The sequence below is a fragment of the Ptiloglossa arizonensis genome, chromosome 9 (genome assembly GCF_051014685.1).
Source record: "Ptiloglossa arizonensis isolate GNS036 chromosome 9, iyPtiAriz1_principal, whole genome shotgun sequence".
In the NCBI taxonomy this organism is placed as follows: Eukaryota; Metazoa; Arthropoda; class Insecta; order Hymenoptera; family Colletidae; genus Ptiloglossa; species Ptiloglossa arizonensis.
The window spans coordinates 15174813-15189347 of record NC_135056.1 but is presented as its reverse complement, the minus strand read 5'-3'; the positions used below and the strand labels follow the sequence as shown (position 1 = coordinate 15189347).

The window sequence follows — 14535 nt, the reverse complement described above, 5'->3', positions numbered from 1 at the left end:
TAATCCTTGTGTCGGCATCTAGCGACATAAAAAGAAATTATTCCTGGACAAACTTGGCCTAATAGCGATAGATAGCGCAACGTGTACTATATGTACAATAAAATAATTTTATGTTAAATGATATTGCAAGCAATTTTTTTTTTTAAGTAAAGTGCATTCGTGTAATATAGAGGAATTAAACAAATGTTAAATCAATGTATTTAGTAAACAATGATAGAATTCCATATTTTGAAACTCTACTTATTTAAACGATGTGAGAGAAACAATCATTTACTTCGAATCTCGATTAAAATTAATTTCTATAGATGAATTAATCATTTCTAGTACTTATACAAGGTGTATATTGTAAGATTAATGTTCGGAAAATGTGTATTGTTAATAACAATCGCGTAGAGGAACAAACATTCGCAGCCAATTAGCTCGGTATTACCCGCAACTAGCAATAATCCTTTGTTGCGAGTAATACCGATTACCAGGTCTCACCACGCGGAGGTTGCTGCGAGCGGAGACCCGGAGAGAGATAGATGGAATCAAAGTTCCATCGATCTCCCTCGATACGCAGTACAAACGAAGTTACTAAACAGAGGAGATAGAAGGAATCAAAGTTCCTTCGATCTCCTCGTTTAGTTCTGCCAAGGAATTACATGATGGAAAAAATGAGGCAAAATTGGGAAAGACGCGACACGAACCGTGCAGTTGGTCCTACTAGGTCTATCCCGTTTCTCTTCAGTGGGTCCGATTCCAGAGAAAACGAGCGACGCCATCCACTCCCCTAGAGGAGTGCCCCGTTTCTCCATCTTTACGACGAGAGGGTCTTATTTTGGTGGCTTTCGCAGGGACCGGCAAAAATGCCTGCACCTGTGCTCGCAACATGTCCCCTCTGGAAGCAGACACACCGGAAGAGACGGCGATAGACCGTTCGGACCACCTACACGGCCGGCCACTTGCTTTTACAAAAAGCAGTGGTGACCGGACTGAGAAACGAGGAAGCGAGCAAAATTAAGCTAAAGATTGGATAATTTCTCGGCAGATCACAGATATTTGTACACGGTGGCCTTAAAACTAACTTATTCTAAACTTAATTAAAGATCCCACGGCGGTTGCGACGAGAGAGTCCTCTTCGTTCTTCGTTCTTCGTTCTTCGTTCTTTTTTCTTCGTTCTTTATTCTTTGTGCTTTGATGTGCCTATCTAAGAAAAACCTTAAGTCAAGGCACGATAGAAATTAGAAACGAAGTTGGTTAGTGATTAAATACAGTCATGCAGAAACAAAGAAAATAAACGAAGCAGTGACAAAAAAATAAACATGGAAAAACAAGTACAAATTATAATCAGAGAACAAATCAAATAAATTAAACAAAGAAAAAGCTAAAAAAAAAAAATAGGATTATGAGAGCGGCGGTCGGTACCGGTTACCGAGAGGGCAACCGGTGTCGTTGGCCGTCCTCGGAGGGTCCAGGTACCAGAAATGAAGAGATCCGTCCACCTCGACGGCTCCCCGTGGAATGAAATTTCCTCAACTGGGGGGCTCCTCATATATCCTCCGCAAGGTGACTTACCCCTACTTCGATTGTCTTTGTTCGATCTAACCGAATATTTCAACAAATTGATGGCTTTTTAGCCATTATTTGTACTAGAACATTGTTAATAATTGTTTAAAGAATGGTCCTATGACGGTTGTTAATAATTATGATAAATAAACATCAAGATATTGCGAAATCTGCGAAGGCGAACGGTTTCGGTGAATGTTTGTTCATTTCCGCGATTGTTACTAATATTTATGCATGTTTTCAATATTAATCGAACAATGTGCATTTTATTTATGCATTACAAATGATTAAGTAACTTATAGAAATTGATTTTGATCGAAATTCGAAGTAAAAACGCGTTTCGTAAAGTTTCAAAGCATGGAAAGTAATAATTGTTTATTTGGTACATTAATTTAACATTTGTTTAATTCTTATAATTTACACAATACGCGTAGAAGTTGTATTCTTTAATTAAAAGCGTCGAAATTCAATTAATCGCTTTTCCAGATAGAAAAATGATCGTGATAATCACTTTTGAGTCGATAATCGATATATCTAGCCTTGAGAATGTCAGTTGGACCTCAATGAAAAATTCCATTGCGAACGAAGAATATTTCAACGAAATGACATTTTAAGCCATTGTTCTTACTTGGACATTGTAAATAATTGTTCAAACTATGGTCCTACGACGGTTGTTTATAATTATGATAAATAAACATCAAAACATTGCGAAATATGTGAAGGCCGACAGTTTCAATGAATTTTTATTCCGAAGACAGATTTTTATTAATATTTACGTGTTCCAAACATTAATGTTACCATATGCATCTTATTTAAGCATTATAAATGATAGCATTCTCTTTTTATTTTAAGAGTTACGGTATAAATGATATATTTGAATATGGTTGCTGTCTACATTTGTCATTTGCTTACAATAATTTTTAGATTATAACTTCGTAACAAATCAATCTAGCTTCAACGGCTGTGTAGTCACACATTTATTTACGTAAGTGTCTATTTCATCTGTTCTTTTGAACAGGAACAATTAAACTCTTCATAGCAGTTGCGTCATGATTATTTCACTATGTCGTTTAAAATAGATGGTAGTAAACAAAGAGATTGTCTCGTAATCAGCTTTCTGTGTTTCATTATGACTACATGCCGGTCGGCGAGAAGCGTAATTGTAATCGAAATTAAAGAATGCGCAACAAATGGTTAACAAACCTATGGTAAAGCTTCTATTTAAAAAATTACTGTAAAAGATAGAAATTTCGAAAGGAAATAGCAGTATAATTATTTATACGTATATAAGCCTCTTTAGGTTTTCACGGAGAGAGAAGGACACGTAAAAAATAGGAAAAGTTTCCTCCAATAACTTTATTCCAAGGATAGCGAGTATAACAGTTTCTGTATGCTTCCAAGTTAGATATGCGCAACGTTTTTTCGTATCGCATAATGCTTTCCCGCATAAATTCGATTTTCGACGTTGTTTTTTTTCTTTGCAATCTGGCCTCCCCTCGTTGCGGCCAATTCGATTTACTTTAATAGATACACTACCGTTCAAAAGTTGAAGCGCTCCAGATGAGAAATGAATGGTTTTACGTTAACAAATAGTACCATAATTTTTTCCCCTACGTTTCAGCTCTTCGTACGAGTTTTTTCTAAGAGAATTTTTTATCTTGTATCTACAAAAATGATAAATAGACGAGAAATGTGAAATTTAATTGTACAGAATACTCAATAATTGCGTCAAATACTTTACGAAATAAGTAAAATGGGATATGTTGTCGTTACGCAAATTCATTTTTGAAAAATAATAAATTTTTCCGAAGGGGACCCGCAAAACAGTTGAAACGTTGCAAACGACCAACGATATTGTATGTATTTACAAAGTAACGATTTGCAAAATGAAAAGTAATGATACTCAATCTTGATTCTGAATTATTCTTAATTCGAATAAATGTGATTAAATTGGTGGACGATGGTGTATACCTTTCGACCATATAGGTGAATACAACTGAAGACACTGTACAAGTGCACGCAGTGCATTCATGTTTTCATACGATATAATGTATTTCATTTTTTTGTCCATTATTACAAATATCGAGTGGAATTTTCGAGCAGCGAATTTCCACGATACGCATTGGATGGAAATTTGAGTAGGAAAGGTTCTCTGTGTATCGATTTCTTTCTTTGCGGGCAACGAAAATCAATCCAATACTTTTCAGGAAGCATTCTATGTAATTTCGATAGTATTGATAAAGTATTATAAAATTGTGTTCTTTATGCTCGTGAAAGATAACGAAAAATAATATCCTATATTGAAGGGAACTAGTTTTTGAATTTCATTCGAACGAATATCTGTATCGAGGTCTAGGAATCGCGTGTTGGTTCTCTGTATTATAGAGTAAAATTGCAATTAATGAATCGACACGCATTTTATTTGTTAAAAGTTACGAAAAAAAATTTGTGAAAATTTCATCGTTATTTTGATCGTTGCCCACACTTCGTTTCGTTATTAAATTTACTCTTGATAGACGGACAAGAGATCGGTAGGTAATACTTCGTCCACGCGAAAGCAAATTAGAAAGTGCGGTTGCTTGTACCTTTAAGTCTACGTTCACCTTTGTATATACCTAAAACCTTGTAATACAAAGGCACACCTATAATATTGTAGTACCCACAACTTCTTGGAAGACGAATTTTTCGATACATACTTTGAATTTTCTGAATACTAACAAGCTCGACGTAAGTTATTAATTAGATACCCGTTATATAATTGAATTGCACATCGATGATCACTGGGGCATTGTTATTTCGATTTACAACATTTTATTCGTGAAATTAGCTCCGTGTTTCGATTAATTGCTTTTCGTATTTACGTCTCTTGACGTTATAGATGAGTGTATGAAGTGCGGTAGATGATGAACTCCCTTAGAGGATAAAGAGATTTCAATAAAATGTTAATATCAATGTCCGATGCAGATGGTGACATTGACAACTTATCAGATTATCGGTAACTGCGCAAACTTCACCGTCTTTCAATACCAGATGTCTGTTTTCATTTCTTCTCAGAGTTTTAGCTGCTTGTGTCATTCGTCGAAGGCATTTATGTATTACTATTATTATTAGGAAGCATTACATTGAACTTTTATTCAAGCTCGGAGAGCTTCTTTCCTTACAGGAGTTGCAAGATTACATTTCATTAGCACTTTTACGCAATTTTTGGAAATTTTTTCAAATGGATTCTTGTTCACAGAGATTTTAGTAACAAGGGCAAATCTTCTTCCTCGATTGTTTCGAGGCTCTGTTTGGCTGTGAATATTCAGAATCCTTGCTAAACAGTAGCTATTATTATTTTAATGAAGTGTATACACTGCACGAAACAATTGAAGGATCATACATTAAAATGGCCATTGTTTACCGAAGTAGTCGATATTTTAATAGTTCCACCATGCTACGGAAATTTAACATTTAATCACAATAAGCATTGCCGGTATCCGATTTCTGACAATAACTTTTCCGATCGATTGTGTTTTCATAATAACATTACTAAATATTTACCACTAATTCTCCATAAACACGTGTGAATATATTTTTCCAGAATTATACCCACTCTGTTCGTGAATCATTGCTCACGCGAATTAAGAACAACATTTCTTCGATGTCTTCCTTTAGGATGAAAACTGTGTCAACCGTCCAGACGAGAAATTTCATTTACACGTAACAATTACCCATACAACTTGGACAAAATTTCTACTATCCGAACAAATTCGTACGACGCGTCGAAATGTATATGAACGTACACAAAAAGTTTTCAAGTCGATCAGTCGTGTAGTTATCTCAAAAAAAAAAAAATGAGAAAAAAGAAATCCCAAGGGTCGGCCAATTTTTAAGTCTAAGAAGCACACGTAATCCTTGAGTTACTTATTCACGTAACAATTACCCATATAACTTGGACAAAATTTCTACTATTCGAACAAATTCGTACGACGCGTCGAAATGTATTCGAACGTACACAAAAAGTTTTCAAGTCGATCAGTCGTGTAGTTATCTCCAAAAAAAATGAGAAAAAAGAAATCCCAAGGGTCGGCCAATTTTTAAGTCTAAGAAGCACACGTAATCCTTGAGTTACTTATTCACGTAACAATTACCCATATAACTTGGACAAAATTTCTACTATTCGAACAAATTCGTACGACGCGTCGAAATGTATGCGAACGTACAGAAAAAGTTTTCAAGTCGATCAGTCGTGTAGTTATCTCAAAAAAAAAGAAATAAGAAAAAAGAAATCCCAAGGGTCGGCCAATTTTTAAGTCTAAGAAGCACACGTAATCCTTGAGTTACTTATTCACGTAACAATTACCCATATAACTTGGACAAAATTTCTACTATTCGAACAAATTCGTACGACGCGTCGAAATGTATGCGAACGTACAGAAAAAGTTTTCAAGTCGATCAGTCGTGTAGTTATCTCAAAAAAAAAGAAATAAGAAAAAAGAAATCCCAAGGGTCGGCCAATTTTTAAGTCTAAGAAGCACACGTAATCCTTGAGTTACTTATTCACGTAACAATTACCCATATAACTTGGACAAAATTTCTACTATTCGAACAAATTCGTACGACGCGTCGAAATGTATGCGAACGTACAGAAAAAGTTTTCAAGTCGATCAGTCGTGTAGTTATCTCAAAAAAAAAGAAATAAGAAAAAAGAAATCCCAAGGGTCGGCCAATTTTTAAGTCTAAGAAGCACACGTAACCCTTGAGTTACTTATTCGGAATTTTCGCTCGGTTTCGAGTGGACAAAAAAGCGTCGTCTTATCGCCAGGGGTGTAAAAGTAAGATCGCTACGTCGAAGGTTTTGCGTTTCACTCGCAACGATAAAAACCCGTGAGATAAGCTTTCGCTGATAAAGGTTAAACGTCGAGCGAATATCGAGGCCACCTAACCCCTGGATGTCCCTTTCTACGGTCCGTGTCCTTTCTTTTCACGCGAACCCGCGACCCCTTCTCTGACCCCGTGTTTGTTCCTTCACCCTTCCGTACGCACCTCGAGTCCAACCCCCTGCGAACGACCTATCGCGAGCCAGCGGCGCCGAAAGGCATTCAGTTGTAAGAGCGCCGCGACACCGGCAACTACCACCGATCGAACGCTCCTGCGAGTTTCGTTCGTTGAAACGATCGATAAATTTTTCGCGAATCGAATATCAACCAACAAACCGACGTTAATCTTCCGGATGTTAATTTCCATTTAAAAAAGCAAAAATTACAAATCGTTCACGATTTTCGTCGCGAGTCACTCGACTTGTATATATATATATATATATATCTATTTTTCTCGATAAAAGACTGTGCAAATATCTTCTCGGTAAAATTTCTTAATTAGCGAAATTTTCATCGATCTCTGTCGGAATCAAAATGTAACGCGCTCGGAAACGTCCCTCGAGTGCCGACGAGCAGAACAGATTCGACTTCATGGTGCCTTCGCGTTCTGCAGCCTAAAAATTGCCCCTTGATCTGACAGGGGATTACTGAACGTAAGTATTGTCTGTTTTATTTGGAATTTTCAATGGTATTTCTCACTCGGTAAGATTTTTCGATCGAAGGAAGCGATCGAATATTTCGAAAGTCGATTCTGCGATGTGCAGTACACGAATATTTGGTGAAAATTTGATAGTTTGAAATTTAGACGTAATTTCTTTTTTTTTCTTTTTTTTTTTTTTTAATTTCTGAGATCTTAGAAGATCTTGAGCAGTTTGTATGCTCGCGAGACGACAAAGTATTAAAAAAGAAACACTGTGTACGGAAATCTGTAAGAATCTTTGTAGAGAGAGAGAGTATTGTAAATATTAGAGAAGGATAATAAAGCTACTGGTATGAACGTAATAATCAAATATCGATTGTGTTTTAATTAAGAGCGATTATGATATACATGTACGTAGGTTGTGATTTAAACACACTGTATTTTCTCCATTGTCGATATTTGGTTGGCTCTTCATACAAGAAATTCTCGAATTATTTTGGGTACACAAATTTCATATTTATTGTACGTTGAGTGTACACTTGTTGAACGAGCTCGGCTAATTCGATTACGTGAAACGTAATCAATAGATGGAAATGTATATTAATTTTTTCTAACTTTCGTGATGATTCATGAAAGTTTCATAGAATATTACGAAGGGATGAGAAAAAGTTTACTTGTTAATAAGACACGCATTATGCCAAAGTTTCTCGAAGCTATTTTTAAATATTTAAATATGTCCTCTATTTTATGCACATCGTGCTGTTTCAGTTTACCGCGGATAATTATGATGGAAATGAATCAGACGGTCTTCGCCGCGCATCTTGAAATTCATTCATTACCGTGTCGTCTCGTTCGATCATCTCGTTGTTACATGACATGGCAATGCACTGAAATAACGGTACTCCGTCATTGGGTGACGAAAGGTCATTCAATCCCACGGAGGTACAATATTCTGATAACGAATCCATATCGCTTATCGAACGTACTGTGTAAACAATTCTAATCGTGAAATACAGATTCCCGTAGGACGATGTATTTGGCAAAAATTTGTACTTTTTAGCGAATTTTAAATCTGTTCGATTCATTACCGAATAATGGAGAAAGCATATCTATTATCACTATAATATGCAAACTATTTTATATAACTTCCTGACGTGGCGTACATTCCTTAGAAACGTTATGCAGGTTTGAATGCATAACTTGTGCACCGCGTGACGAACGAAAAGTATTTAAACGTGCTTATTGAATTCTTCGCAAATAATTTCATTGAGCGGTGAAATGCGTATTGGTGATTTATCACCAAGAAATGAGTTTGCGCAGGTGATGCTCTACATACGCGTGAATTTATTGCTCGAATATAATTTTTTATAGTATTTGTATGCATTTCGAGTGGAATGCATTCTTTCTGTTCGTTGGAGACCCAATTTTATACTCTATGAATTCTAGAAAATGGCACCGTTACGCATAAAAATTACGTTAAAATAAAAGTTAAATTTTTCATGAAGATTCGAATGGAACATTGCATAATACATTGTACCGCGAACGACTTCCTTTGCAAATTTTTTTGTTTGTATCTTTTCGTGATGTGGATCGTCAGTACAACCACATACAAATTGTATTTTGCTTTGTCGCATTGAATTTTCCAAGAAGAGACGATATTTTTCCTATTTGTCTGTTGAGCTGGTAATAATCGTAAAATGAATCTAGAGGTTGGGCCAGGTACGAGAAACGATTCACAAAATGCGATAAATATAAAGATCGAATGGCAATAAATTGTCGGGAGTACGATGTCGGCTTTGCTGTTAACAAAAGCTGGGAATTTTGTTACAGTGTTTTCTCTCAAATCGATCGATCAAATAAAATCCTCTTATTCCTTAGGAATAAAAAGAAAATGTTACGGATCAAATCGTTTATATCTTTTTTTTCGTACACGGTAGAAGAAAATCGTTTTCTTTTTTTGGAGAATGATTATTCTTTTCACAGAAAGACAATTTACGCACAGTTTACTAGAAGTATGCGTTAATCTTGTTACGTTCTATAAATAAAATTAACTATATACTCCATCTGAATCGTCTATATTAAATTTACTACTGGAAAATCCTTTGAAATCTTCAGAGTAATTCGAACACTTTGTATCTTCGACTATCAGAAGACACTTCTGTCTAATTTCATTTTGATGAAAATATTAATAAATAAAATGAGATCAAGGAAACTGGATTTCCTTTCTTCCACGTGCAACTTTAAGAGAAGGTTTTGAAATCTCACGGGGTTAAGGAAGTTCGGGTTCTCTGGTAGAATTTCTTTTTCAATAAAATGCTGCTACATCTTTCCTTAGTCTAGCTTTGGGGAGTTCGTGAAATTTGGAAAATGGAATTTAAGTTTCCGAAGTGATTAAGATCTCTTGTACCTTGAATTTAAACTTCAATAACAAACAAGTCTTGTCTCGACTTTGAAAGTACAGGACAATTCGCTCAATTGGAAATACATATGTACCTCGTGGCTTACATATGTATTATACTTTATAAATATATTTTCCATTGACAATTGTCTTGGTTAGAAATAAAAGCAATTTTAAGAGAAATACGTCTTGGGATATTTATATATTTATTTACTTATTCTTTGATGGAGAATCCATTAATGCACAAAGAAGAAAACATGTGCGGGGAGAAAAATAATGTAAAAGTAATGTAAAAGAGAAGAAAAGAAAGGAAAAGAAAAAAACATAAAATAGCTTATAAATGAAATTGCTAAAAAAGTTAACAGAATTATTAAAGAGATCCAATACCGTACAAAAGCTGTCACGTATATACGATTAATAGATTCGGAGAACACAATGCGGTAAATACCTACGAGGCAGAAAAGTGCGAACAAATATGAAGGACTTTGAGGGCGCATAAAAATTAATAAACGAGAGAGGAATGAAATGAAGCTATTTAAAATTTTCAATGAAAACAAATAATCAACAACCATTTTACGGATCTCCAAAGATTCAAGTGCTTTGTGCTTCACTTCGCACAATATTACATTTCCTTTTTACGTTTTTGTAGCTTTAAAAGTTACCTTGATTTCCTTTAAATGAAAATAAAGAAATTCGCCTCGGTAGAATTTTTTTAGCTTTAAAAGTTCCACAATCGTAATTCCAATGGTGCGTACCATCTTTTATGCAACGAGTGATCTTGTATGTAAATGCATGGTAATGCGTATTTAAATCTCATTTAAAATTAAAAAGAGAACTAGATTGAAATCGATATTCTACATCTGAATGTCTATTTCTCCACTTCGAATCTACAATAAATCCGACGTTAAAAATTATGGACTAATAGAAGATTCAAGATCTTGACAAATATGCTTATTTCGCAATTGGTATGTTAAATCGTCCCAAAACATTGGGCAAAAATAATATTGGCATTACTTCGATGTTTAAATGTTCACCATTTGAGAGAGTTTTTGACATCAAAATTTTGCTGCGGGATATTTTTAACAAAGAAACGCAATTCTTTCTTGAGGTATTTCTATGAATTTCAGAATATTCATCTTCTTTCTTAGTTTTGGTAGATATCGTATAAAACTTTAGAGGAAGCAATTTTGTTGCACGCAAAATTTAATCTGATTAGTTTAGCGAATGCTTTTATGGCGGCCCTTTATGGCTTCTACTTTATTTAATCAAACTGTTTGTCGGAATACCTTCCCGTTTCTATGAAGAGTAATATTAACATAAAACTCTTTGTAAGTAAAATTAATTTTATATTATATCAAAATACAGCAATATTATCTCTCACCGTTGTAATGAAGTCTTCATTAAAGCGAGTACTTGATAAAATGTTTTAATTTTTTTCTTCGCAAACGAATTTAGTTACAATTTTATATAATTGTTCTCTCTAAAGCATTGATATCGTTCAATATAAAAACGTTCCGTTTGGAAAATCGGAAAATAATCAAATAAAAACAAATTGAGCAACAATTTACGTTTCGAGTGCTATTTCAATCAGAGTTACAGATCGTAAAATTTTATGAAGTTTTCAATTTGTAAAGTTATTTTAGTGTTGGTCAGAAGTGCAACTTCACATTTAACGAACGAACATTGAAACGTATGTCAAAGAGTAAACAGCAAGAAATTGGATGGAATAAAAATTGGAAATGTTTTTACGTGTATTTAAAACATGTCGAAGATACGATAGTGCCTGTTACTAGAACTCAATTTTTTCTCACGCGAAATCGTATTATTCTATTTGAACACGATAGAGCGAGTGGCTGTTCCGTATCTCGTTATTGCAGCTTTTATACGCACAAAGTAAAAAAGTGAAAATAGAATTCTTATTTCTGAAAACGTAATTCTCAAAGCGTTCTTATCTCTACAGAGATTTGTCACCGACGACAATCGTTTATCACAGTCGTCGTAACACGAGTATGAAATAGCGTTTCTAAGTGGTCTGTGGAAAAGCAGTTTTAATCTTTTTGAAATGTTGACAGGAAAAGCAATTTGTCACGAATCGTTTCATTGCTAGATAACATTGAACGAAGGAGGACGAAGGAATGAATAGCATTATAAAGTATTACAGTGAAAATTTGCATATATTTCAGACACTACGTAAAACTGTATACGTGTCTTTCGGAGCAGTTGGACGTATACGTATACTGTTTTGATAATGATAAAATATAACTTCACTATGCAGCTAACCGTAGCTACTAATTAAAATTCTGTTTCTTAGCGAATATTATTAGAGATTCCTCGTATAGGAAAATTTCTCATTCTAGATAAAATATATCCAAGCTTGGCTTCTTGTTACAGTGTAAATGAAGAAGGATACAATTTCCTCTGGCAAATATAAATAAATCGTGGTTATTATTTTAAAGAAAAAACAGTAGCCTCTGCTGGAGGATTTTATACCGTTAAAGTCAATGTCATGAGAAATGTTTCTACGACGCGTGGAGATGGTCTTCCAGAAAAACGAAAGTACCCTCCTTCACCAGAAATGTGTACACGGAAGAGTGAAAGGACTTTATGCATAATCGAGATTATGTTGATTTCATGAACATTGTATTATTCGTGGATGGAAATGAAACGGTAACGACTATTGATTTCTGTAAAGTTAATAATGTCGTTACAGGAAACGAACAAAATTACGTCCACGTGAATATCTGTCGTTTAATTATTATAATGTACACATGGTGTCCATCGAACGTTTGTTCTATTCATCGATATTGAAAGAAATTATTGCTTAATGGTCGCGTTACAAATTATTGTAATCGTCGTTAGCAGCGAATAATTATTCTTTACGTAAGGGATGAACGGAATGTCGTTCGCCTGTAGGTAATTACTTTCGAAAATTTTCAAATGAAAATCTATCGGAGGTTTTTCGCAATAGATCGCGCGGTACTATAACAGTATTAACCAATTGCCTTTCTCGTCGACACTGACAATATTTCGAGTTTTTCTGGCCGCTTGTGCATGAGCAATAGTTTCAATTAACACACGTCACGCGCAGCGTGAATCGGTGTTGACATTAGAGACGAAGCGAAATGTAGCGGACAATATGGAAAATTGTTCCTTTTTTTTTCTTTATTTTGCGGATCACCTTTGTGTTTGTTTTCACGCGTAAATGCCTGTACAAAACCGATTCACGATTACGGGGCTTTGTTACCTGTTTGGACACGGTGACGGATTATTGGGGAACAACAATGTCGTTCGGCTCGAATCCAACAATACGGGTGCGCGGTATAATTTGATTAAACACGGGTAATTGGCAGAAAAAGCAACGTTTGGGCATTATTAATCTTTTCCTTTGAGAAACGTTTCGCGATTGCTGACCACTGCGATCGGTACTTCGTTTGTTGGGAATAAATATTAACGCTTCGATCGAGGAGGTTTTCGTCACCAATTACATCTGGCTGCGAATTCATTGTGGACAGAGATAACACTTTCGGTTGGAATTTAGTTATTTTTTGTAAGTTCGTGCTCGAAAGAATCTAGAAAAAAGTGGGAAGACTCTCTTCCGAGCAAAGATAGATGAAATTAACGAAGGAAAGTGTAACTTGTCTTCGTGAAACGTCTTCCTCTACACAATTTTTCTTCTGTAACATTTTTATACACGATATACGTTTTTACAAATGACAAGAATAATTAATTTCTATATAATATTTTACGTATATTTACCTTCGTCGTATTACTTTGATCGAAGTATTATCAAACTAATATTTTACGTATATTTACCTTCAATCGTATCACTTTGATTGAAGTATTACTGAACAGTTGCAATTTCAATTGTAGCTGATTAAAACACTGTTTATTTATTCTTTTTATTCCGTTAACTTGCACGGAAATACTCTGACATATAAATTTAATTATAATTAATTTCTTATATTTGAACCGCAAATACACGACGATGTTGATTTTGCATTTCTCGATTAATACGATTATTCGGTTATTTATCGAAGAAGATTGAAATTACGTACTAAAATATAACGAATATTTAACTTGCGGTGACGACAATCAATTTATATAATTTCTGATAAGCAAACAATTATCTGCGCGGGTGTTTTTAGTTATAACGTTTCTTTAGGGAACGAGAGTTCGATCTTCTTTACCCGTGTAATTCTATCTTGTGCCAACGATTCTTCTATTGTAACCCAACCCTCGTAGATATCGGTTAGATCGATCCCGTTGAAAGCTCGAATCTCACGGCGCGAGGTTTCTCTTCGTGAATCTTGGCGTGTCTGTCAGCCACAGTTCAATTCTCTCGTGAAAAATGAAAGAGCATCTGTACGCGATTCAGAGCGCACAATGAGTAATTTTCAGGATCGAAATTTTCTACGATTTCCTTACGTTTTTCCTTTCTTTTTTCTTTTTATCGAACGAGAAAAGAATATCCATCAACGAAATTTTCGGTATTCCACGGAGGTAATAGAGCAATCCCAAGCCCAAGGTTTAATAAGAACCATTTCGGAGCATTCGATATCGGATAAATTATAATAGACCGAAATATCGAACATTTCGATTCAATTCGTAGTAGTTTAAAAGACGAACGAATCTAATCAAATTCAAAATACCGGTGAACGATACGTTCTATCGGAATCGTTTCGTATTCGCAAAATGACGAAGCTCGCAACAAGACACTTTTATTAAATCAAGTATAACTTAATACAGTGGATAAGTTTCGAAGTAAGGATTCGAATGATCGTTTCGTATTCATAGACAACAAATTCTGTCTCTGCGTAATAAAATATCGATTTACGTCTGGAAAGAATACGCTTCTCCGGGTTTTATGTTAAATCGATATTTTCCATCAAGAACCATCGTAGACGGACGAGTTTTACGTCCATATCCATTTCCTATAGGGGATTCGTTCATAAACTGGTGTTTGAAGTGTAAAAACTAGTTTTTGGGAGATACTTCGTATGCATTCGATATACAAAAATATAAATGCGAGAATGAAAAGAACTTGACTTCTATTAATCGGGAGCATGAAATACGAAGAGGATATGTGT

General features: G+C 34.9%; 1 protein-coding gene across 3 annotated transcripts in view; it reads left to right on the top strand.

The window, feature by feature from the left end:
• Positions 1 to 14535, top strand: part of Sytbeta (Synaptotagmin beta) — a 164601-nt gene that overhangs the window by 38873 nt on the left and 111193 nt on the right. For 2 of the 3 annotated variants that reach the window (XM_076319849.1, XM_076319847.1), the window contains exon 1: positions 6778 to 7063. The exons of the other annotated variant lie outside the window; for it this stretch is intronic. The gene's annotated coding sequence lies outside the window, so the exon portion shown is untranslated. Of the gene's footprint in view, positions 1 to 6777; positions 7064 to 14535 lie in introns of those variants that run through there. 3 annotated transcript variants of the gene reach the window in all.